The sequence below is a fragment of the Pieris napi genome, chromosome 2, assembly GCF_905475465.1.
Source record: "Pieris napi chromosome 2, ilPieNapi1.2, whole genome shotgun sequence".
NCBI classification, from domain to species: Eukaryota; Metazoa; Arthropoda; class Insecta; order Lepidoptera; family Pieridae; genus Pieris; species Pieris napi.
Genome location: NC_062235.1, coordinates 13322500 through 13344895, shown reverse-complemented (window position 1 = coordinate 13344895; position 22396 = coordinate 13322500). Strand labels below are relative to the sequence as shown.

The 22396-nt window shown below is 31.4% G+C and overlaps 2 long non-coding RNA genes across 6 annotated transcripts; one reads left to right on the top strand and one right to left on the bottom strand.

Moving 5' to 3' along the window:
* Positions 1 to 17103: 17103 nt before the first annotated feature.
* LOC125062539 lies at positions 17104 to 18700 on the bottom strand. Of its 3 annotated transcripts, XR_007119289.1 has the most exons (3): positions 18559 to 18700; positions 18225 to 18407; positions 17104 to 17133 (listed from the first exon to the last, which is right to left on the bottom strand). It is a non-coding gene; the product is annotated as an uncharacterized LOC125062539 (long non-coding RNA). The 3 variants fall into 3 exon arrangements; XR_007119286.1 differs by lacking the exon at positions 18559 to 18700 and having other exon boundaries at positions 18225 to 18552; XR_007119288.1 differs by lacking the exon at positions 18559 to 18700 and having other exon boundaries at positions 18234 to 18552.
* Positions 18701 to 19006: 306 nt separating this feature from the next.
* On the top strand, positions 19007 to 20588 carry LOC125062552. 3 transcript variants are annotated; one of them, XR_007119294.1, is made up of 3 exons: positions 19007 to 19133; positions 19285 to 19467; positions 20559 to 20588. It is a non-coding gene; the product is annotated as an uncharacterized LOC125062552 (long non-coding RNA). The 3 variants fall into 3 exon arrangements; XR_007119293.1 differs by lacking the exon at positions 19007 to 19133 and having other exon boundaries at positions 19140 to 19458; XR_007119292.1 differs by lacking the exon at positions 19007 to 19133 and having other exon boundaries at positions 19140 to 19467.
* The last annotated feature ends 1808 nt before the right edge of the window (positions 20589 to 22396 follow it).

Below are 22396 nucleotides of genomic sequence, written 5' to 3'. Positions count from 1 at the left end.
GTTTTCTAAGAAACAATAGTGTACTCACATTGTCGGCAAGTTCTTAAAGTCGGTAACTTATTTTTGTTCGAACAATAGAGATAATAAATTCCAAATGATCAAGTTGTAAAGGTTGTAAAATATGTAAAACGTTCCTATGTTCGAGATACAGAGGTCAAATTTAATTTTTCGAGTTATAGAGTGAAAATATGTACCAAAATGGCTTGGAGGGACTCGGTGATTATTTCGATTAACAGAGGGTCAAGATTTCAAGTAATGGAGGTTTTGGTGTTTTAAGGGAAGGGAACAAAACATTTTTTCGAGATTTGGAGGTTTTTGACTTATCGAGGTTCGACTTAACGAGGTTCTACTGTACTAATTTTATTTTTATTTAAAAAAATATATAATGATATGTTTTTAAGATGCGAGTTAATAGACTTCATTGAACGTTGACTTATGTGTGTGCATATTTGTGTGTGTGTTTCACAGTATTTTCACTGACTAATTATAATAAATGAATATGATATCTAATCTACTTTTGAAGTTACATTATAAATTATATAATAATATATTATGAAAACTTGCAAACACACTAAACACTCTATGTGTGTGCGTGTATTTCACAGAATTTCACTGACTTCTTAGACATAATTTAAAATATTATTTAAATGACTGACATTTATAGAAATTTTATACATTATTTAAATCAATTAAAAAACCCGATACGTTAATTAAAAGCCAATAAAATCGTCGCTAGATCTCACCTATGCCCTTATATGGTCAGTAGAGTTCAAAATGAATCAGCGTTGATAGATCATGATTAAGAGCGATTAGCATTCGCAGACGCAGGCTTCGTGGGTGTTGGGAGGTACTATCTACTGCTATTGTTGTGTGAACACTGTGTTTACAAGCAATTTGTCTATTTAGGCCACTTACGCAAGTATCTAATTTCTAGTATGGCCTATTATTGTAATTATATGATATTGCATTACTGTAAGCAATATATTAAATGATAGGGACATTTTTGCATCTATTTCTTTGATATTTAATATGTACGAGGTACACGTACGTAAATGATCAGCGTTTTGACTACCCAAAACGATTGCTTGGTTGGAAATTCAAATCATAACTATTTTTTATATAACAGGCTGGCTCTCCTGATGTTAAGTGATACCGCCCATGGACACTCTCATTTTTAGAAGGTTCGATAGTGTGTTGCCGGACTTTTAAGAATTGGTAGTCTCGTTTCTTGAAAGACTAAGTCAAATTGGTCCAATAATACTTCACTGGACAGCTGGTTCCACATAGCGGCAAAAACTGCCTTGAAAACCGCTCAGTTTTGAAACGATGGACGTATAACCCCAAAGACATAGTTATTAAATACGACATAGAGATATTAAAAAAGTATTCAATACGATTGCGATAAATGTGTATTTATACACTAGTAAAGACTTAGCTTTTAACTTACAAACAACGCTCAACTAGAAGCACACTTCAACCTTTGGAGTGTGTGGAGGAGTGACAACCAGGTGTCGCACTGCAGGATTTGGTTCGTCGAGTCTTGTTAAAACAGCAAAGGGATGGAGATCCTTGCCTCCTTTCATCTTCCCTAGACAGTTTAATATGGGTTTATTTAAGTTGTGGTTAAATAGGCATCCAGACAAGCGCGCCTTTCAAATGCATCTCTCTTAACATCAGGGTGGTATGTGGCCAAAAGTATGTAAAAAAAGAAATTTGATAAAAAAAATCCGTTGGCAACAGTAGTCTTTATATTTTGTTAAGGCTTTGAATGGATAAATAAGACAGTTTCATATAAAACATTTCCACAACTGAGCGTTATAAAATCGATTGGAGCAAAATCATTAGGCCTAATAGTAATGGTGGATCACTCCCGCGGCGCTTTGTCTTCGCTTTGATATTTATGATTCGATGTGATTGTAAACTGTTGCAGTCATAACATAGGATATAGTCCATTGAATACAAAACACAGAATAATATTATATATAATATTTTGTTTTCTATATATATTTTTATAGAAGTTTCGTGCAAGCTGTATCTTAATTAAAATAGATCATTTTGTAATAAATTACATAACAAGTCTACTTAGATAAACTATGCTCACATACATAACTAGCATTCCAATTTTAAATTGTATAAAGTCCTGAGTTTTTAAACGTCATTAAAAAATTATATATTATACTTAGAATTTAAAAACTATCATAGATCAACCAGCGTTTGCCTAGTAGCTTCAGCGTGCGACTCTCATCCCTGCGGTCGTAGGTTCGATCAGTGGCTGTGCACCAATGGACTATATTTCAACCTTTGAAGACAGGACAAAGTAGTCAAATTTGTTCTCTATAATATTCTATAAACTGTGTAAGGGGTGATAGTTCGCTTGATGTTCCATTAGTCAACCATGGTGAGGCAGCCGCGGCCACGGCGCTAACAGATTCCCTGCTATTCTCTGCATGTCAGGATAATGTATAGTCAACGGTGAGTTGATAAAATCTCGCTTTAAATCTTTCGCAATGCAGGGTCTGAAAAGGATATGAACAATATATGTATTAACACTTGTGATGAAGTAATACAGTACAATTAAAAATTGTTAATAGAAAGGCGACCTGTCGACCGCAACTGAAAAACTACATAAGATATACAATTACATAGACAGAAAGAATGAAACAAAACTAACACTTAAAACATTTTTTTTATGTTATAGGAGGCAGACGGGCAGGAGGCTCACCTGATTGATGTTAAGTGGTACCGCCGCCCGTGGACACTCGCACTGCCAGAAGGCTCGTAAGCTCGCTGCCGGCCTTTTAAGAAATGGTCGCTCTTTTCTTGAAGGACCCTAAATCGAATTGGCTCGGAAATACTTCAGTGGGCAGCTGGTTCGACATAGTGGTAGTGCGCGGCAGAAATTGCCTTAAGAATCGCTTAGTTGTGGAACGACGGACGTCAAGGTGATACGGAAACATATACAGTGAAAGGGACAATAGACGATAGAAAGGGATATAAGATAAGCTTATTCTTGGTTCATGATCATTTGATGATTTTCGTTTTGAATTTAACATCAGAGAAAAAATTAAGAATGATTGACTTATGATTCTCGCATGGCTACAAAAATTCGTTCTTCATTTATTTAATTTTAATTAATTTTAGAAAGCTATGTACACTTATGAACGTCAATTAAACAAAATGGAGGGTTCTCAATTTACATTTAATGTTCCTAAATCAAGGGCGTAGAGCGGGCGACAATAATCGACCCTTAATTATTGGCAGCCCAAAGAGTATTTTTCTGAAAACGAAAGTTGTTAATTTTCTTTAAAAAAATAGCAGTGTTGGCTTAGTTTAGTGTGACTCTTATCCATGTAGTCATAACTTCGAACCCGGCTGTGCACCAGTGGACATTCTGTGTATGCATTAAAAACTCCCTCGTGAAACAAAACATCGTGAGGATACCGGCATGACCTGGACCCAAAAAAAGGACGGTGTGTCAGACAAAAAGGTTGATCACCTATAAGAAAAAACTGACCACGAAACAGATACAGAAATCTGAGGCCCATATCTAAAAAGGTTGTAGCGCCATTCTTTTTTTATAATTATTATGAAACAAATCTTTTACTATAATTGTTACGGTACGCGCAAACTACAAATTTAAGTATTTCAATGTTCTATGATATTTTTATATTGATTAGTAGTATAAAAATAAATGATTCAAAATGTAATAACGGTCGGTAGTCGTGTGGCGACGCGTGCGTCTGTTATTGGTGTCGGCGCCGCTTTCTAGTCTCACAATAATACTCAAATTGGAAACTAACGCCATTTTTATAACGAATTGACGTTTTGATGTCTCTACCTATTAGTTCTTGGCTTCTCTTTTCAATTTCGAATGCTGCAGGCAATTGCCGTAAAAAACACTGTTGTTTGTGGTATTCCATTTAATTATATTTTTTGAAGATGTATAGTGCTATATATAAGCTTTTATGACTCAGATTTATGCATTTGTTTTATTGGTAACTTTATAAGTGAGAGTTTAAAAATTGTTGATCTTTTTCCTAAGACATTTACAGGCGGCATTTAAACCGCAGTGGTGATATCTACGGCTTACTAGCGACTACCGTTGATCACGTTTTTCAATAGTTTTACTAACTTATTTATGTATGAGTAATAAAACAGTAAAATACCTCTGAGTTTAGGTAAAAAAATGGACCCATTGAGAACAATCAATTGGTAAATTTAACAAAAACGCTTTCATTGTTAGCTGTGATCTAGGATTTGATTCTATGTAAATGTTTTAGTTTGGATGGCACAGAAAACTTTTCGCTATGCAAATTGGCTACGAGGCTACGAGCATTTTGGCCAATTGGATCAAAACTTTAGTTCACTTAAAAATTTGTATTATTTTAATATAATTTTCTGTAATTCTCGTTCAATTCCTGTTTCTTGTTCCTGTACAGTAAGGGGCTAAAAAACGGCTCCTCTTAGATGTGTCCGGATTTATAGTCTGATATGTGGATATGCAATTACAGTGAAAACTCTATATAACGACACACAAATTACTGTGCCTATTTTGACGTTACAACGCTATTGCGTTGTCTGTTATTTTTGTACTATACCAGTAGTTAGGCTGTATATTTATACTTATTTAATTCATATCTTATGATATTTAGGTATAGTCGTGATACACATGCAAGCATGCGCAATTTGTAAAAAAATAACAGATTTCTTGGAAAGTTCGGTACGTATGACGAGTACCGACAGTCGAGTTTATTTCTCGCTAGGACAATAAAGCGACAAAACAACGTACACAGCTCCGCAGTTTTAACTAATTGCGGCAACTCAAAAAGTACTTTTAGTATTTAATTGTTGTCGTTATTGAGGGTGGGTGTAATGCTATGTAGAGTGTATCATTGTATGGAAGACTATCTAAACCAACGAAAGCCGAGTGATTTCGACGCTTTAGGGAATTTGTCGTTAAATCGAGGGACGTTACAAGTGTATTATTAATAAAATGGTCAAGTTCAAAAGTATATTAAAGCATGACTGTGATAAAAGAAATGATTGAAAGTATGTCACGTAATGTGTCATTAGCCACACGTAGAGGAACGGAACACTTAACGTTGCGATACACAGTGTTTGCTCGTTACATTGAGTAGCCACTTCTCAACCCAGAAACATTCCCACAGAAAAACTGTCTATGAATTAACACATCGTCGCACTGAGTATGAAAACACGTGGAGGGTCCTTCTACTGACAGAGAGCTGTCTCGCTTATGTTATAGCTAATATGGGAAATCTGGCAAATTTAAACATAAGTATAATATGGAATTTAGCTAGCATCTACTGTAGTAGTTGCCTAAATATTGTAAAGCAAAAGTCCTAATAAACTATCCCTAATATACGACTTTTAAAGAAAACAAAACAACTTCAAACAAACAAAAGCTGTGAGATTTTATAATTAAACAGATATTCTATGCAGAACATACCAACACATACAGTAAAAGGAATTGATAATAATGTCGATGTATATTGTTTAAAAATAAATAAATTAGTGGTTCTACAACCTTTTTAGGTCTGGGCCTCACATTTATGTATCTGTTTCATTACCATTTGCCAATCTAATAGGCAAATAGGTAATCAGCCTCCCGTGCCTGACACACGCCGTCGACTTTTTGGGTCTAAGGCAAGCCGATTTCCTCACGATGTTTTTCACCGTTGAATGTTAAATGCGCACATAGCTTTTTATGTGTCTCTTAAAGTTCATTGGTATACAGCCGGGGCTCGAATGTACGACCTCAGGGATGAGATACGCACGCTAAAGCCACTAGGCCAACAGTTTTCTGTAGATATTGTTTCCTTCGCCGCGCATTAAAAATGCATTTTAACAAATGTAGCTGCAACATAAATCATAAATGATGCGTAAGATAGTTGTTTAATGTCTTTAATTTACATTAATTTTGAATCGTAGAAGCATTCACGGCTCGAGAGCTATTGTCGAATGTCAATCCCTTAAGCGTTTTTGAAGGAGCGTCAACTGAAACAGAGGAATGCTTTCGTTCTAATACATTAAGAAAATATAATAGGTATTAATATGATTGTGTACTGTTATTTAAGCTTGATTATTCTTTTACGGACTCTCCTGTCTACCACATGCCGACAACGAATTATACGAGTATCATAAGGAAAATAAGAAGAAGAGAAGAAGGCAAAAGATCACCGGATGGACAGAAGTGAGAGACTCATTGTCCTCAAAACTGTTCACTATTATAAGAGAGGTGCTGGACAGAAACCGGTGGAAATAGATTATCGGCTCCAGATGTTTCCTTGCTGACCTCGACCCTCAGACATGAACTACCAACTAAAGAGATATTCTCTATTCATTGAAGTGGTAAACAATAAACATCTCTTTAATAAAATGAGACAAAGTCAACGGTTGAGCGGGCGAGCAAATATATTGATGAACAAATTTCTTAAATATTTGTCAATTAGCTAGTTAAAAAATATTGCGAGGTCACCGGGATGTTTCAGCTCTAAATTGAAGGTGTATCAGGAACAAAAAGCAACAAACAGCCAAATATACATTAATTTGTTATTATTTTCTACTTTTCCACAACTGAGCGTTTTTTAAGGCAGTTTTTGTCGCATCAGTAAAGAGCGTACCAATTCTTAAAAGGCCGGCAACGCACTCGCGAGCCTCTGGCATTGAGAGTGGCCATGGGCGGCGGTATCACATAAGATTAGGTGAGCCTCCTGCCTGTTTTCTTCCAGTTATTTATAAAATATATATGTATATAAAAAAGAAATAAAACTTAATTCATTTTCCGAAATATCAACACATTCTATTATTATTACTTACTTTTTAGGTTAAGAAAATTGTAAATACAAATTATACGTATGAAGTAAAGTTAAATGATTCAAACACATTCTTTAAGAATATTTTGTTGCGACACTATAGTCTAAACAAACCGAGTGTGTGAAACTGACCCATAGTGTCGTTCATTCACTTGCTAATGCGAAACGCACACTTTTCTTCATCTTTCATTTTGAATCGCTTAGAACATATTAACAAATATACAAACATTCATATTTGGTCGTTCATTTAAGATCTTGAAGGTTGAACTTTAAAAATTTTTAGTTATTATTATAATATTTGCTGCCGTATATTAACAAAAATATATAATATGTGAATGGAAAAGAAATAAGCAAACATAATTACTACAGGCATTTTTCGAATTGGTTACATATATAAGACTTCAACGAGCTTAAAGCTCGCACAGCATTGTTCAATAACAAACCGAACTACTTGATTTTGGTGAGTCATTAAGTGAGTGAGTGGCAAAATTGAGAAGTTTTGCCTAGTTATAATTCTTTAACTAATGGTTAAAATTGAATTAAATTTGAAATATACCGTGTACCGTATAATTATATATATATAGTCTTCTAGTTTTTTTCTACAAATCCTGACCTGTTTGCTCAACATAGTACTACCGTGACCGTGATTTAGCAGACTTTTTACTAAAACGGGTACTTTTGCACGTCTCAGATTTAAAAAAATCTCAGCATTATAAACGTTTATATAATGATTATATTTTAAGTAATAATTATAAAAATATCGTCATTATACATTGCAATAATGAAACTTAAGATTATTTATAGACACGAATGGACATTTGGAAGCAAGCACAGCCTGAAGGCATTCATAAATCAGTATTTGCTAGAAGTTTAATTATTGATTTAGTGTGCGCTGTGCTGGGCGCCGGCTAATTGGCGACTGTGTGACATCTTATAAAGCCTCCTTCGTACATTATCTTACCAATTTAAAATGGGCTTTTACGTCGTGCTTTTTGTGTATATTTTTCTCTTGAACCAAATTAACATTTTTGAATTGAAACTTCTTTAGGCGCATGAGGGTAAATTTTTTACGGAGACTCACGAAGATATGCAGCGCTTTAGTCGAAAAAAAGGGAGAGAGCCATTGAGACCGATTGAGAGAGAGTGAGAAGGGTGAATTACCTTACAGAAATTCTATTTTTAAAATTTCGTAAAGAGAATTTGTGAAATATTCGTATTTTATATTTTATTCAAAATAATTTATTGAAATCTCAAATGACGAATTGTAAATTAAATGCTACGTGTTTTTATCATCGAATAAATAAATATATTTTTTTAATTTATTATTTGTATTAATTTTTATTTTTCCTTTTTTGTCAGTAATAATAAATGAAGCATTATAATAATCAGATTGGATTCATTACATATCAAGGGGTTGTGATTTTAATAATAACAGACAAAAGCATGCATTTTAACGAAATTTTAGTATTTTCCTACTAATTATTTTTCTAAAACGCTTTTCTGTTACACATAGCCTTAAGAAGAAAGTCATTCAACACGCGGTCACAGTAACATGGCCGTGTATTTGTTATCAATTTACTTTCAATATTGAAACCCATTTATTTGCGTATCCACTGACCTCTTAATTGTATTCAATTAACACAAATGTCAATGGCAAATATGACAACATATTACTCGTTACACGACTGATATTGAGCTAGTATCTTAATACTTTATCTTAAATAAAATAGGAATTAAAAACAGATCGCATTCAAATAGGTATCTAAGTTACAGTATCCGCTAGACTAGTGCAAGTTCGAACTTCAAAAAATAACTGATAAAGGTTTTACAAGTCAGGAATAGATGTTTCCTTCTATGTATGTCGTATTGTATGGTGGAAAATCAATATAAGTAAACCGAAATATCTTTTGCAATCTTTCGAGGAAAGACTCAAAAATCTGTCTGCCCAATTTAGGTATTGCGAGACTATTTAAACATTTTTCTCTTCGCAAGAAGTTTATCGACGGCTTTTACTCGTACAAAGGTGCTTACAACTAAGGATTGACAAGAATTTAAATTTTATTTGTAATAGTTATTAAGGAAGAAATATAATTTTTTTTATCATAAAAATCCTATTTATTAGGGCTAAGGCTGACCTGAGCAATTGGTAAAATAGATCGCATTAAAGAATGTGCCAAGCCGGAATGTACTGACAAACATCGACCGGCCGGCTAATAGTGATGAACGGAAAACAAAAAAACAATATTTGTGTGTTTGTCCAAGCTTGCGTGTAACCTAATGTGTCCATAGAGCGCGCATCACTTAGCATACACAAATATTTGGCATTGTCTTTAATATAGTAATGTCTTGTTTTTGCGAATATTTGCTAAAATTGGTGATCATTCGAAATAATAATGCTTATTAATAATAATCACACTTATGATTTAGCTTTAACTTTAAATTTCAATGACAATACTTGCTGTCATTGAAATTTTTGAAACCTGTAGGAAAGAGATGCATAGGACGACAAAAGAAAAGATGGTCATATGTCATTATAGAACTAGCGGAGAAAAACTGGATGGATGTTGCTCAAGATAAAGAGAAATTGAAAAATATGGAGGAGTCTTTTACCCTAAAAGGGACCATACAAAAAATAAACCACTAAAAAAGAAATCTTACTTAAAATTGTTAAAACTTATACTAACACAACTAATAAAAATACTAAGGAATGTAAACAAACCAATTTCTGTGTGGATTAATAAAGCTTTAATAATAATGATAATATAAAAAAAAACATGTGTGTGAACACGCGTTAGAAGTTATACTTCTTTGGCGTAACAAGATACAAATCTTTTTAAAAATTGTAGCTTTCGCCTTATTCTACGTTTGTAGAAAAAAAGACACTAACAATAGAAAAAAGGTATTTAATACATTGAAAGTTTTATTATAACGCATTATGTAGTAGTTTATTTAAATATCAAAATAAAAAATTCTACATAATTAAAGAAATTGACATTTTTATTTTAATCATAATTTTTCGGTAACGCGCCAAAAGAAGTATAACTTCAAAAAACTATGATTTTCTAATGAAAGCTTTAAGCTCTACCCGCGCTCTATATGCATATGAAGTTAGCGCGTGTTTTCGAACTCGGGGACGCGGAAACTGTTCACACACCTGACCCCCAACAAAGGAGATGTTTGTTTTGGCTCGCTACTAAAATATTTGACCAGTCCACTGACTCTGCTTGTACTTCGTAAGGCTTTATTCCAGTGTCGTATAGATCTAGGACTCGGTAAAAAATCTGATGGTACCCTTGCCAGAAGTATCAATGATCAATCATTACTTTCATGAAATCATGAAGATCTAGTTGTTCAAAAATGGTTGGTAGACTTTTGTTTGTTATAAAAAGGCTTTGTTAAGAAGCCTTCTTTCAGAACATCTTATATTTTTTTTGTATTTTAATAGAACTTGCCCCAAAAGTGAAATTAGAACTAAGAAAACTTGTTTTAAAATCTTATTCTGAAGGGAATTTTCAGTGAGCTTTTTAAGAACCAGGAGGAATAAATTAGAGAGCTATGACTCCTACATGTGAAGTACACAAAAATCTATCTATACACTCACGCTTTTTAGGCAGTTAGGCATAGACAATGGATCTCCACTTGCTACGGTCCAGACATAACTCTATCGCTTCATTCACTTTCATGAGCTTAACCAAGCATGCTTGTAGGTTATAGGTATTTTTGACCTGTCCCTTCTCTAAAACTATCTCTACTGTATGTACATTGTACTAGGCATACCCGACCCGACAATTTTAATAGAAGAATTACTTGAAACTACCACAGTTTTTGATTATTGTTACTGGATAATGATTATGTAGCAATGAACGGCCACATTATATCTCTTGGTGGACCACAATGACCAATACTATAGTCTCACGCGTATTTGCTCTTGCACCTAAAATATTTCGGTTCATGTTCACAGTTCATCGCACAGTGTCGTTGCGTCACCGATATTTGAAGTGCAATCAAACCGCATCAATGAATGATATTTACATGACCTTGGGAAAATCTTATACTTCGCTTAAATATATTTGTATATTGGTTAGTAAATGTTGCAGAAATAATTGAAAAAAATCACTAAACATGTTTAAAGTTCTGTTATGTATAACTATAAAGATTATGAATTAATATTATATCACATCATTTTTAATCAGTAAAATTAAAAATTCTGTATTATAATTTTTCCTTCCATGATATAAATCATTAAAACTGCCTACAGATATGTCCGGCATAGTACAGAAAATACAGATAAGCAGAGACATGCAGTGACATTATAAATACGGATCGCAACAGATAAACAAATATTTTGATTGGTCGCAACAAATTGCTGATATTATCTACTTTGAGCGACGTCTGGATTTAATCAATAATGTTGATATTAAATTATAGGCCCAGCTTTTACTTGCAAAAGCATTTTCAGCTTTCGTTTCTTGAAAAGCTGTTGAGACTCACACAAATATTGTACCGTCCTAAATAATATTTCAAATAGTTAATTCAATTGTTTACATTTATAAAACGGGATTATAAAATGAATAAAGATCAAACTTTCTTCAAAATGATATATGTATTAAACTGATGTTCTCTTTAATAGATTTTTTAATATCAAGATCGCTTATTTGAGGCTGTTTGAATGTCATTTATTATAAAATTATCATAAATTCATCGTTGCAAAGCGAACAGACCAGGACAGACTTGGCCCAACTTCTGTCCAGTTATGTATAAAAAAAAAGCTCGTGGGTTTATATGCACATAACTGGAAAATGGTGGTGGAAATTTCACTATGATAGGAGACATAACAGCTAATGTTCTTTCAGATTGAATACAAAGCTACATACTAGTATGTTCTTTATATGTACATAAAATAGATCAAGTGGAACTAAAAATTAATTGCATTTTATTGTCATTACAAAGTCTGAAAGCATTAAAATAGTAATGAAATATGAGATCAAAGGTTTTCAAATTTATAGACAGAGTCTGGCGAATCACTTGTATAATGTAAACAGAAATAATATTATGTCCAACGTGACCTTATGACCACAGTACAGCACCGACAGTTTTGTACCAGTTTTATGTTTCTGATAAAGCTGTATCAATAGTTGTAATTTTGATAAAATTGTCCATTGCAATAAGATACGTTGCAGTCAACACACAATATTGTGTGAGATAGTTATATGAGCTCTGTTAATTTGTAGATTACAATAAATATTATGCGGCAATCGTATTAGAAATGTTAGAAGACACTTTGTATTTTAACAAGAAATATACCTCTGTTGGCGTTTTATTATTCTAAATTGTCCTATAATTTTGGAGTTAGTATTTCAATACTTATTTGTGGATAGTATTTATGTTCTCTGCTTATGAGGTACATACAGAAATAATGTTTAAGATCATTTGATATGATTGAAATTTAAATGTATTCTTAAGTAATTCATAAACTTTTATAACAACCTAATATATCATTAAGATAAAGATTTGCTTCTGTTTCGCTGTCTTTTGTTGCATCCACACCTTTTCAGATTCTTGTTTCCAAGTTCTGATGTTTCAAAGCTTCCTATTGTAAGTCCTTACTAAGTTTATTGTGAATACCTAACTTTTATGAATTGATATATTTATTTATTAGATATGATTTTGTTATATATAAAAGTTGGGTGAATTTGTAACATTACAAATGTCAGACAAAACGAATATGATCTACATTGCGAATTAAAAATGATTATAATTATATAAAAGTAATATAGACCAGTGGCGCTACAACCTTTTTAGGTCTGGGCTTCAGATTTCTGTATCTGTTTCATGGTAATTTGTCAATCTAATAGGTGATCAACCTCCTGTGCCTCACACACACCATCAATTTTTTGGATCTAAGGCTTCGGCTTTCTCACAATGTTTTCCTTCAACGTTGGAGCGAATGTTAAATGCGCATATAGAAAGAAAGTCCATTGGTGCTTAGCCAAGGATCGAACCTATGACCTTAGGGATAAGAGTCGCACACTGAAGCCACTAGGCCACCACTGCTCTTTATTTATGTATTTATTTAAGGGTTCAAAATAAAGCACTATTTGAATACGTTCCTCATACTACAGTGAGAGTATTTACGTAGAATTACTAAACCGGGCTTAGGAAGAAAAACAACAAATTTATTCTCTATAAAAATCAAGTATGTTTTGCTCAAGACACTTAATGTTACTTCAAGTATTCTGCATACAGATAGCGTCGTGATAAGACGCTCATCTCGAACACCACTTCTATCTCAACACCATAAATTTATTGATATTTTAATGTCACAAATGATCTGTATGTAACTACGAGGATATCTTATATAAAAACTTATCACTATCGCTACGTTACGATCAATTTTATACTCTATCCCATTAGATTAAAGTCTAAAATTAATTATGATTAAATCGTTGTAAAATCATTTTAGTTCATATCCAGAATACATGTTTTTCAAGCGAGCCATGGCTAGCTCATAAGTTATCGTATGTAATAAAATTAAATGTAACACATTTCTCTTTTCCATATAATCTTCATAATTTATATATTTTTAGTTTGCGATGCCTTTCGGCACCCGAAGGCTCGGAGCCAATGAATATTACATCAATATTTATTTATTGCCGACGACATTATATTATATAACTTTGATCTTAAATATAAATACGTAATTTATTGAAATTACCTACGTATTTACAGAGCGTAAGTATTTTTTAAAGACACGTATATGCTGTTATGATACTCTTTCTCGGATTTTGAATTATTATAACATATTACTTGAAAAATCATATAAAAAACCAGTGACATGCAACTTTTTACGTCTGGGGCTCAGATCTGTTGCGTGATCATTTGTTTTTTCTATTAGGCAAGTAGGTGATTACGTGCGAGTGCTGAATGCGAACATAGGCACAAAGTTTCTTGGATCTCAGCCGGGGTTCGAACCAACTATCTCAGGGATGGGAGTCGCACGCTAAACCACTGGGTCAACATTGCTGGGACAAACATATTAGGTCTTGCGAATATGACCATGCTGCATTAAGGCGCCTCGATCTGACAGACACCACCTTATTTAGAGGCATGGACGGCATAGTACACTCACAGTATAGTCAGGACATGTAGAGGGTTTATCTAATGAGAAAGCTCACCAAAGCTTTCATATAAAAAACTGCCATAAAGACATAATTATTTGGGTTACATTACAGGATTATATGACCCTTTTTTCGAAAAGCAATGACAAGATCCATTGAGAAAATTCCTAGCATTTACATAGGATTTCCAACATTTCCAATAAGTCAACATAGTTTACGTTTTTAATTGTTGTCCGTTGAGTTGTTTTTAATTATTTCTTATTTTATAAAGATTAATGTAAAACCTATAGTTACAGTATTTTTAAATATGTGAGCTCCATGTATCTACATAATAATTTAGTTATACATGGTCTTCACATATAATTATCAAATCAATGTATACAAAGTATTGTAAAACCTATTTTCAAAGAGTAAGTATAGAGTTTCTTGCCCATTCTTCTCCATATGAAACTACCTTTTGGAAAGGGCAACTAGTATTTTTTTTTTTAATATTTATAACTTGTAATTTTGACTTTCAAAATTGCCTTTTTAAAAGGCCTAATTTTAATAAATGATTGGACTTCGTCTTTAAGTGAACTAAAATAAAAAAAATAAACTACTAACAAAAGGTCTCCTTCATGTCAGTTCCTATACGGTAAAAAAATTATTTTTGTAAATATTTTAATCTATTAATGTTGTGTTCTGTTTTATTATAATTATTAATAATAATAAGATATAATATAACACACAAAATAATACATAATTATGTTTGTAACGTATGTAACATAGATATTTACTCCAATTGGAGTCTCGGAAATATCTACGAGTAATCTGTAATAGTAGCTTATTTTGTTAAATAAAAGCTCTCGTCGACCTTGCGTTTTTTGGAACGAAGTTCCTTATCGCACGTTTGAAAGGAGGCTAGACGGAAAAAATTCTTACGAAAAGTTGTCACGACAATTTTTTGCTATTTGCTATTGTAATACACCGGTTCTCGTCCGATCACCGAAGTTAAGCAACGTCGGGCGAGGTCAGTACTTGGATGGGTGACCGCCTGGGAACACCTCGTGATGTTCTCTTTCGTCGTAAGATTGGTGTCGAGAAAATCTATCATACTGTTATGATACCAATTAACATATAAATTAATCGAAAGGAATTTCGTTCCATCCGGGTGTCCCTTGACACCTCTAAAGTTTTTTTTAATATCACATGAGGCAATCGGGCAGGAGGCTCACCTGATGTTAAGTGATACCGCCGTCCATGGATACTCTCAATGCCAGAGGGCTTGCGAGATAGCCTCTTTGGTCCGCTCTTTTCTTGAAGGACCCTAAGTCGAATTGGTTCAAAATTACTGCAGTGGGCAGCTGATACCACATAGTGACGGCCTTAAAAACGCTCAGCCCTGCGATTCTGTAACTCACTTCACACACCCTCAGCGCTGATTTTTGCTGTCAAATCGTTCGTTTCGGTGTCATGTTACAATTTGGTATTCTGTTAAACAATAACCGCGACAAAAGCGCCGCTCAAATGAGATTGTTAACATTTGGAACTAAAATTTGGCACTGCTACACTTACGCTCCAAAATTGTTGGTATTTGGTATTCTGATACATACCATTTGACATCTCATCTCACTTAAATGTACATTTTGTACGACAATTGACAAATTAAAAGTTGCTCTTCCCTCGCTGAAATCGTCATTTACCAGTAAGTTAGCCATTTTTAGCGAAGTTAAAACTTGTTTTATGTGAAAATATTCTAACATAGGACAATCTATATGTATCTTGGGGTAACTTTATAAAATAATATTTATCAATACAGCATTATTTTACGAAAAAAATTATATATATAAACATTAAGCTTCGTGAAATTGAACTTTGTTATTGTTACAGAAGGCCCGTTTCCACTTTTAAAGTTTAAACCTCTATTTCAAGAAATAAATGATGTAATCCATTAAAAAATACTTAATATAATATCTATAGATGGCGAAGAAAATGTAGGCACGAAACGACCAATTGGTTTCTCGGCGTTGGTTATTATCGCTTTTTTCCAATACTCAAGAAATTATATGGTATTGACGAAACCTAGAACATATGCTGCTGAGATGAACGAAGAGTCTAGTAAATACTAAATAGATGATCTAAGGTAAACATTTTGATTACTTTAGCATTAAAAATATAATTTTTATCCAAGAACCAATTTTTCGATGCAGTCTTGATCATGTCTTGTCTCCAGCAGAGATAAGTCGAACAAAAAACGATAAATAAGATAGGTAAATATTGTAATATATTTGTATTTTTCTACTATACTAAAATTATAAATCTAATAATTTCAGAGATCCCCAAATGTTCAAAATTCCTGATAGAAAAATACATTCTGCCTTTGAAGAAGAAGAATATTACATGTGTATCATACAACAAGGCCCCTGGATATAAAAAGACACAATAGTGCAGACATTTTCAAATTATTGAATTTCGACTATCCTTCAATTTATAATAAATGATAACACAGTACAATTTCGGTTCCTATATTTTTATAAAATATATTGATATAACATTAAGGTTTTGGATAAAAACATTATTCTGCTTTACACAAGTATGAAATACCATCATTACATACATGATGGTTTAAGTACTTATTAAGCTTTTTTAAATTTATCGTTCATAACTATTACTTTTTACAAACTAATTAGAAAATATATTAAAATAAATATATTTATCTACAAAATAAAGTAGATGTTATTGATTAGCTCTATGTGAGGCTGTGTTTTAATTAGTTTTTATTATACTTAAGTTTGTTTTACTGAAAGTTATTTTGTAGTGTGTTAAAAGTTTACTATAATCATTAAATTAAATGTTTAAAGTTATTATATTGTTCTTTTATTCACCTATAAAGTAACATGGCTTATATATTTTTCATTTCGGCTTAGCTATGTATTTAACTCGGTTACTACGTTTTCTATAGGCAGTCATTAAATAAGTGGTAGATTTAATTAATCATTTTATTAATATAATATTATTAGATACAAAAAAAAATATTATGAAGTACACAATTATCTTAAACACGGTAATACAATTTTTCATATAAAAATCATAGTTTGGACAACTACATTCAAAATAGATTAGTGGTCTCGGTTTAATATCTCTTCTTAACATTTCAATAATTGGTCATTTTCTTCCTCATTCTTGACAACTACCACTGATGGCTGTAATACAATGATTATCTGTTAAAATTGTAAATAGGAAAATGTGGTAGGTCACTGTACTGACACAATAATATTGCATAGCAATTTAATTATTGTAAAGTTAAGGTAAATAATAAAAAAACTTGCATAAAACACACAAAAACTTATATATGGGATATCTTTGTATTTCTAAGTAAAGTATCTTAAAAACATGTTTGATAATATTATAACTAAGCCAAATATTATTAAAAGTTTTATGGTAACAAGGCTTAGTAATTTCGCACAGTATTTGATTCAGTACTATGAATAAAAAAAATCTTGAGCAAACCTATATTTAGACTCAAAAATCCAAATCCAAGTATGTACTTTAAAAACAATTATTTATTAATGAAACAAATCCAAGACCCATAAAGGGTATGTTTAGTTTTAAAGTGTAGTCAGCAGCAATAACTATCTTTTGATTGCTTCATTAAATAAGTTATGGCAATGTTGTTTCCAACATTTAAAATTAACGTTGATCACTTGAAATGGTATGAATTTGAGCTTATATATTTGATCCAACATACCTAACATGATTATTTATACTTGTATTCTGAAATCTGAACAATTAAATTAAATTCAACTTGATCAGTTAAAATTAATACTTCTTATATTTCATGAATGGAATTTGAAGTTAGGAAACCTAAAAATATGTTTTTATTTGACATTTTTAACCAACAATTTCATTATTCTTTACAATGTCGCTTCGATTTAACCTATTACATTTGACTTCAAATTTGCCATCAAACAAACAAACTTTGTTAACTGTTTTACTAGTCACTACTTATTCCTATTTATTTACTATGATAGTTATTATATTTCTAAAATAGTTTTAATAGAATTCAGTTTTTATGAGTGTTAGTAAAAACATAGGTAATATTGTTGTTGTGTGTTTGACCTCTGAATCACTTAAAAAGGTTGCAATAGTAGTTTCATGGCATCTAAAAAGTACCAACACTTGCACTTACACAAATGAATAAATATATAAACACTAATTTTTCTTCTTTATAGATAGGTACCCTTTTATTTTATAATTACTCAACAAAATATTATATGAAAACATTGGTATTAACCTTGGTTACCTTTAGTAACATTTTGAAAATTTAAAACACCTATCCATCCTGTTTACTTTGAATCCGTAGCCCATTTGCTGAGAGAATCACTTTTAGCGTGACATCATCTTTTATCTTTTTGTTAAGATAATATTCTTAAATTTTTTACAATATATCCAGATGTTAGGTATCCCTTGTTTCGTGCTGAAACATAATTAATATTATTAAGTTTCTGTCGCTCATATACACCACGGCTGGTCAGTTGTCGGGTAAATACGAAATATAAACTCTTAATTGGAAGTTATAAACAAAATACGTAACTTACGATTGACTAATAAATAAACTCACTACTTACCTTTAAGCGGCCCCATTGCCAGATGGGTTTTAATAATTTTCCTCGCTATTCTATTATTTTCCATCAGATAAATCATTTTTGAGATATTTTCACGGTTTATCTTTTTTTTTAATATTTTTTTTAATTTAAACGTCGACCTTTTTGTATTATTAAAAATATTTTGTTTATGTATGATGAAAATTTTGACAATTAACTCTTTTTATAAAATAATAGTTATTCCGTGAGTCCACTACGCAGTAACAGCGCTCCCTTCGTCACTGACGTAATTTTTGGAATCTCATGGTATTCTGTTAATAAATTTTACATTACGTCTTGATAAGTGGAGGGAGGTAACCTAGTGAGTTGTTGTCTATTAATATCGTGACAATTGACTCATTTTATTTTATAAAAAGAGTTAATTGTCAAAATTTTCATCATACATAAACAAAATATTTTTAATAAAACAAAAAGGTCGACGTTTAAATTAAAAAAAAAGATAAACCGTGAAAATATCTCAAAAATGATTTATCTGATGGAAAATAATAGAATAGCGAGGAAAATTATTAAAACCCATCTGGCAATGGGGCCGCTTAAAGGTAAGTAGTGAGTTTATTTATTAGTCAATCGTAAGTTACGTATTTTGTTTATAACTTCCAATTAAGAGTTTATATTTCGTATTTACCCGACAACTGACCAGCCGTGGTGTATATGAGCGACAGAAACTTAAAAATATTAATTATGTTTCAGCACGAAACAAGGGATACCTAACATCTGGATATATTGTAAAAAAATTAAGAATATTATCTTAACAAAAAGATAAAAGATGATGTCACGCTAAAAGTGATTCTCTCAGCAAATGGGCTACGGATTCAAAGTAAACAGGATGGATAGGTGTTTTAAATTTTCAAAATGTTACTAAAGGTAACCAAGGTTAATACCAATGTTTTCATATAATATTTTGTTGAGTAATTATAAAATAAAAGGGTACCTATCTATAAAGAAGAAAAATTAGTGTTTATATATTTATTCATTTGTGTAAGTGCAAGTGTTGGTACTTTTTAGATGCCATGAAACTACTATTGCAACCTTTTTAAGTGATTCAGAGGTCAAACACACTACAACAATATTACCTATGTTTTTACTAACACTCATAAAAACTGAATTCTATTAAAACTATTTTAGAAATATAATAACTATCATAGTAAATAAATAGGAATAAGTAGTGACTAGTAAAACAGTTAACAAAGTTTGTTTGTTTGATGGCAAATTTGAAGTCAAATGTAATAGGTTAAATCGAAGCGACATTGTAAAGAATAATGAAATTGTTGGTTAAAAATGTCAAATAAAAAAATATTTTTAGATTTCCTAACTTCAAATTCCATTCATGAAATATAAGAAGTATTAATTTTAACTGATCAAGTTGAATTTAATTTAATTGTTCAGATTTCAGAATACAAGTATAAATAATCATGTTAGGTATGTTGGATCAAATATATAAGCTCAAATTCATACCATTTCAAGTGATCAACGTTAATTTTAAATGTTGGAAACAACATTGCCATAACTTATTTAATGAAGCAATCAAAAGATAGTTATTGCTGCTGACTACACTTTAAAACTAAACATACCCTTTATGGGTCTTGGATTTGTTTCATTAATAAATAATTGTTTTTAAAGTACATACTTGGATTTGGATTTTTGAGTCTAAATATAGGTTTGCTCAAGATTTTTTTTATTCATAGTACTGAATCAAATACTGTGCGAAATTACTAAGCCTTGTTACCATAAAACTTTTAATAATATTTGGCTTAGTTATAATATTATCAAACATGTTTTTAAGATACTTTACTTAGAAATACAAAGATATCCCATATATAAGTTTTTGTGTGTTTTATGCAAGTTTTTTTATTATTTACCTTAACTTTACAATAATTAAATTGCTATGCAATATTATTGTGTCAGTACAGTGACCTACCACATTTTCCTATTTACAATTTTAACAGATAATCATTGTATTACAGCCATCAGTGGTAGTTGTCAAGAATGAGGAAGAAAATGACCAATTATTGAAATGTTAAGAAGAGATATTAAACCGAGACCACTAATCTATTTTGAATGTAGTTGTCCAAACTATGATTTTTATATGAAAAATTGTATTACCGTGTTTAAGATAATTGTGTACTTCATAATATTTTTTTTTGTATCTAATAATATTATATTAATAAAATGATTAATTAAATCTACCACTTATTTAATGACTGCCTATAGAAAACGTAGTAACCGAGTTAAATACATAGCTAAGCCGAAATGAAAAATATATAAGCCATGTTACTTTATAGGTGAATAAAAGAACAATATAATAACTTTAAACATTTAATTTAATGATTATAGTAAACTTTTAACACACTACAAAATAACTTTCAGTAAAACAAACTTAAGTATAATAAAAACTAATTAAAACACAGCCTCACATAGAGCTAATCAATAACATCTACTTTATTTTGTAGATAAATATATTTATTTTAATATATTTTCTAATTAGTTTGTAAAAAGTAATAGTTATGAACGATAAATTTAAAAAAGCTTAATAAGTACTTAAACCATCATGTATGTAATGATGGTATTTCATACTTGTGTAAAGCAGAATAATGTTTTTATCCAAAACCTTAATGTTATATCAATATATTTTATAAAAATATAGGAACCGAAATTGTACTGTGTTATCATTTATTATAAATTGAAGGATAGTCGAAATTCAATAATTTGAAAATGTCTGCACTATTGTGTCTTTTTATATCCAGGGGCCTTGTTGTATGATACACATGTAATATTCTTCTTCTTCAAAGGCAGAATGTATTTTTCTATCAGGAATTTTGAACATTTGGGGATCTCTGAAATTATTAGATTTATAATTTTAGTATAGTAGAAAAATACAAATATATTACAATATTTACCTATCTTATTTATCGCTTTTTGTTCGACTTATCTCTGCTGGAGACAAGACATGATCAAGACTGCATCGAAAAATTGGTTCTTGGATAAAAATTATATTTTTAATGCTAAAGTAATCAAAATGTTTACCTTAGATCATCTATTTAGTATTTACTAGACTCTTCGTTCATCTCAGCAGCATATGTTCTAGGTTTCGTCAATACCATATAATTTCTTGAGTATTGGAAAAAAGCGATAATAACCAACGCCGAGAAACCAATTGGTCGTTTCGTGCCTACATTTTCTTCGCCATCTATAGATATTATATTAAGTATTTTTTAATGGATTACATCATTTATTTCTTGAAATAGAGGTTTAAACTTTAAAAGTGGAAACGGGCCTTCTGTAACAATAACAAAGTTCAATTTCACGAAGCTTAATGTTTATATATATAATTTTTTTCGTAAAATAATGCTGTATTGATAAATATTATTTTATAAACTTACCCCAAGATACATATAGATTGTCCTATGTTAGAATATTTTCACATAAAACAAGTTTTAACTTCGCTAAAAATGGCTAACTCACTGGTAAATGACGATTTCAGCGAGGGAAGAGCAACTTTTAATTTGACGTACAAAATGTACATTTAAATGAGATGAGATGTCAAATGGTATGTATCAGAATACCAAATACCAACAATTTTGGAGCGTAAGTGTAGCAGTGCCAAATTTTAATTCCAAATGTGAACAATCTTATTTGAGCGGCGCTTTTGTCGCGGTTATTGTTTAACAGAATACCAAATTGTAACATGACACCGAAACGAACGATTTGACAGCAAAACTCAGCGCTGAGAGTGTGTGAAGCGAGTTACAGAATCGCAGGGCAGTTTATCTTTTTTTTAATATTATTAATTTTATTTCAAACG